This window comes from Lactuca virosa, chromosome 2 (assembly GCF_052849685.1).
Source record: "Lactuca virosa cultivar CGN04683 chromosome 2, Lactuca_virosa_CGN04683_v6, whole genome shotgun sequence".
Lineage (NCBI taxonomy): Eukaryota > Viridiplantae > Streptophyta > Magnoliopsida > Asterales > Asteraceae > Lactuca > Lactuca virosa.
In genome coordinates this window covers 294,155,532-294,160,736 of record NC_136427.1, presented here as the reverse complement: position 1 = coordinate 294,160,736, position 5,205 = coordinate 294,155,532, and positions in this window count along the sequence as shown.

Below are 5,205 nucleotides of genomic sequence, written 5' to 3'. Positions count from 1 at the left end.
CCGTCCCGATGAAAATCCTAGATTCGGTCCCTTGTAATAGTTGTTGTCATAGGGACGTAAAGTGAGGATAACGAGAATGGGTAATCGGGTTATTGTTGGTTGGTGAAATTAAATATAATTATTTATTTTAGGATGAAAACCCTATATGCTCACTAGGCTCCCAAGCCTGACCCACTCAGTTTCCTTGTATTACAGGTAGTAGCGCGAGAGCATAAGTTGGAGAACTTGTGAAGATGTTTTTGTTTATAGACCAGTAGTTTTATAAACTGTGTAAGGTCTATGTTTTATTGTTTATGCTTTTGTGTCTGTATCGGAACATGACATCCCCAGTTTTGATATATAATGAAAATACATTTCTTTAAGAAATGCCTTGATAAACCTTATTTTATCATGTAATGTTTTGGGGACAAATTCCGCAACTCTTTTAAATCAATGGATTTACTCTGAAATTATTTTAAAAGCATAAATGAAACCGGTCTTTTCTGGCCGTGAATTTGGGGATGTCACAGTTGGTATCAGAGCATTAGTTTAAGCGAACTAGGAATTTGAAGGATTTCTAGACTTAAACTTAGAATGCTAAGTGAAGATTTTGAGATAGTGTCTGTTATATTTTAGACACGAGCACTAGTTTATTTTAGGAAAGTTGCCTAAAATGCTTTTATGTGCTAAATGTTATATGTTTGCCATATATGATATTATTTGTTCGGATCTACGGTTTGTTGCCAACTGGATCTGAAAGCTTATGTGTTTAGGATTCTAAGCGTATGATTACAGTATTAGAACTAGCATGTAAACGTTTCGGAGTGATAAGGATGATTTGATTATCTATCGTGATTGAGGATCTAAATTTACCTTATTCGGTGTGTAGAACAAAAATGGTAAGAACAAGAAGTGGCGTTGGAAACGCAGATGAAAACAGGAATCAACCACCAGTGATTGAGCAAATACCTGTTGTAGCTGCAGCACCTGAGCCAATAACAATGGCTGGTGTACAATTGATGATTCAGACGATGTTGGATCGTCAAATGGAAGAAACGAGGCGTCTGCTTCGACAAAATCGTGAAGAAATGTCAATTCACGTGGAAGAGCCCGAAGTTAATGGAGGGCAGTCTGAAGGAGAGAACTTTAGTGGGATAATTGGTTAAGACAACCCACCGATAGTTCGACAAAACAACCAAGATGGAGGGAATAATGGACTGGGATGCAAGTACAAGGACATTTTGACTTGAAAACCATCGACCTTCACTGGAAAGGAGGATCCGATCGGAGTCATGGATTGGATCTCTGAAATGGAGCTGGCCTTCATGACGTGTGGTTAAAAGGGCAAGCTGCAGACCACGTTTGCAGTATGGCAGTTCAGGGGTGGGCCTGTTCGTTGGTGGAACACTCTGGGGAAGACCCTAAACCCTAATGAACCACTGCAATTGACATGGGCAGAATTCTTGGTGCAGTTCAAGCGCAAGTTCTGCTCGGCTCAAAATCTGTTGGAGTTGGAGAACAAGTTCCTGACATTGACGAAAGGCAGCATGTCAGTTGACGATTACACAAACGCCTTCACAGACAAGATGGAGTTTGCCTTGCGCATCGTCCCCGACGAGCTGACAAAAGTGGATCGGTACGCAAAGGGACTCCCATGGGAGTACGTTGTGTCAGTACGTCAGGCACCTACTCTAGAGGCAGCTATTTGGGCTGCCAAGTCTGTTGAGGACATGATCAAGGGAAGAACCGCTAGCAAATTTGAAGTTGGTGAAAAGAGAAAGTTCGAAGGAACTTCAGGTTCCAGCAAGAAAAGCAAATTTTCGAAGTCTGATTCGAAAAAGTTTGGAGGAGGAAAAGGGGGCGAATCGAAATGGTGTGAAAAGTGCAAGAAAAAGCACTCTGGGAAATGTAGCGAGGATGTGACCTGCTACAAGTGTGGAAAGACGGGGCATTATGCCAATGAGTGTCCGTCCAACAAAATAGTGTGCTTTGGGTGTAATGAAGAGGGGCACATTTTGAAAGATTGTCCTAAAAAGAAGGAGGCAACAAGACCCAATATTCCCCCAAAGCCTAAAGCAAGAGCTTTCCAGATGACACTGGAAGCCGCTAAAGAAGAAGCTAATGTCGCTTCAGGTACCTTTCTCGTAAACGAATTGCCTGCCTAAATTTTATTTGATTCTGGAGCCAACTACTCCTTTATTTCGCATGAATTTGGTAGAAAACTAGCTTTGCCTGTTGATAGACTAGATAATGCTTTATTAGTCGAAGTTGCTAGTGGCACGTTTGTTCCTGTTAGCCATCGTATGAAAAACATCCTAATCGACCTGAATGAGAATAAGTTCCACAAGGAATTATTGCCTATCGAACTTAACGGTTTCGACATCGTGTTGGGAATGGATTGGCTTAGCGCCAATGATGCCGAGATATTATGCAAGAAGAAGATAATCAAAGTAAACCCGCCAGGGAAAGAGTCATTCATGGTGTACGGGGATAAACGCATAGTAAATTCTGGGATCATTTCATTGATGAAAGCCAGAAAGTGTTTGGCCAAAGGATGTACATCATACCTAGCATTCGTGATTGATGCTAAGAAAGAGAAGAAGGAGGTGCAGAGTATTCCGGTGGTGTGTGATTATCCGGATGTATTTCCTGAGGATCTTCCTGGATTACCGCCTGATAGACAAGTGTAGTTCAGAATAGACTTGTTACCCGGAACGACGCCAATTGCAAAAGCACCTTACCGATTAGCACCGACGGAGATGAAGGAGCTAATGATGCAACTTTAGGAGTTATTGGACAAAGGTTTCATAAGACCTAGTTCATCACCCTGGGGAGCTCCGGTGTTATTCGTGAAGAAGAAAGATGGAAGTATGAGAATGTGCATCGATTACAGAGAGCTGAACAAGGCAACAATAAAGAATAGATATCCGTTGCCGAGGATTGATGACCTGTTCGATCAACTACAAGGTTCAAGTTATTTTTCAAAGATCGACCGGAGCTCAGGATATCATCAGCTGAAAGTAAGAGAGCAGGATATAGAGAAGACTGCATTCAGAACACGATATGGACACTACGAGTTCTTGGTTATGTCGTTTGGACTAACCAATGCTCCTGCATCATTCATGGATTTAATGACCAGGGTTTGTAATCCGTTCCTTGATAAATATGTGATAGTGTTCATAGATGACATTCTAATTTATTCGAAAAGCCAAGAAGAGCATGACAGACACTTGCGAGAAGTGTTAGAAATCTTGAAAAAGGAGAAGCTGTATGCTAAGTTCTCCAAATGTGATTTTTGGATTCGAGAAGTCCAATTCTTGGGTCACGTGGTCAACCAAGAAGGAATAATGGTTGATCCAGCAAAGATTGAAGCTGTGATGAAGTGGGAACAACCAAAAAGTCCCATGGAGATCCGAAGTTTTTTAGGATTAGCCGGATATTACCGGAGGTTTATCCAAGACTTTTCTTTGATTGCTACTCCATTAACAGCTTTGACTCACAAAGGAGCTACTTATGCTTGGAGTGATAAGCACAAAGAAGCATTCGAGTTGCTAAAGAAGAAGCTATGTGAAACACCGATTCTTTCTCTACCCGATGGAGTTGAAGACTTCGCTGTCTATAGCGATGCGTCTGGTGTTGGGTTGGGTTGTGTTTTGACCCAAAGAGAAAAGGTGATAGCATATGCGTCTCGACAGCTGAAAGAGAATGAAAAGAACTACCCCACTCATGATTTGGAGCTGGCAGTGGTAGTTTTCGCTCTAAAGATATGGAGGCATTACCTCTATGGCACGAAGTGCAAACTTTTCACTGATCATAAGAGTCTCCAATATCTCTTTAGTCAGAAAAAATTGAATATGAGGCAGCGACGCTGGCTAGAACTACTTAAGGACTACGACTGTGAGATACTTTACCATCCCGGTAAAGCAAATGTTGTCGCTGATGCTCTCAGTCGGAAAGTCAATCTTGAGAGAAAAAGGCTAAGAGCGTTGAGAATAGAAGTTGTCTCGACCATTGTGGAAAGTATAAAGAAAGCTCAAGAGGAAGCTTTTGAAAAGAATGACTGGAAGGAGGAACGTTTGGGCAAAACCATGTACTCAATTCATCCTGGCAGCACTAAAATGTATAGGGACCTAAAACCCTACTACTGGTGGCCGACGATGAAGCTTGATATTGAAAAGTACGTGGCGGAGTGTGTGACATGTGCGTGGGTCAAGGCACAACATCAGAAACCATACGGGAGTTTAGAACCTTTACCTGTGCCGATGGGTAAATTGGAAGACATTGCTATGGATTTTGTCACTAAACTGCCCAGAACAAAGAATGGTCTCACGACATGATTTGGGTGGTCGTTGATGGCTTCACTAAGAGTGCGCATTTCATAGCAGCCAATGAGAAATGGTATATGGATAAGCTTGCGAACTCTTACGTGAAGGAAATTGTGAGGCTTCACGGTGTTCCATTAACGATTGTGTCAGATCGTGTCAGCCGTTTCACCTCACGATTGTGGAGAAGTCTACAAGAGGAATTGGGTACCAAGTTGTGTTTAAGTACAACTTACCATCCACAGACTGATGGTCAGAGCGAAAGAACGATACAAACGCTTGAAGATATGTTGAGAGCATGTACCCTGGAATTCCAAGGTAACCGGGATGAACATTTACCTTTGGTAGAATTCTCCTACAATAATAGTTTTCACTCGAGCATAAAGATGGCACCTTATCAAGCTTTGTACGGACAGAAGTGTCGTACGCCGTCTTGTTGGCTTGAGGCTGGGGAAAAGCAGTTTATGGGACCAGAGATAGTCCATCAAACTGCTGAAAACCTGAAAATAATCAGGGAAAGAATGTTAGCAGCTCAGGATCGTCAAAAGAGCTATGCTGACAAGAAAAGAAGACCGATGACTTTTGGAGTTGGAGATTCGGTTTTACTTAAAGTCTCGCAGTGGAAGGGACTTATAAGATTTGGTAAAAGGGTAAAGTTGAGTCCAAGGTTTATTGGACCGTTTAAAGTTCTTCAGAGGATTGGGAATCAAGCATACAAGCTAGAACTACCCGAAGAACTAAATGGAATTCATAACACTTTCCATGTGTGTTATTTGAGGAAGTTCACGGGAGAAGTTCCCGACATGATTCCACTTTCGGAATTGAGAATTGATGAGAACAAGAGGTTAATTGAAGAGCCAGAGGCAATCGTTGACCGAAAGACTAAGAAGTTGCGACACAAGAT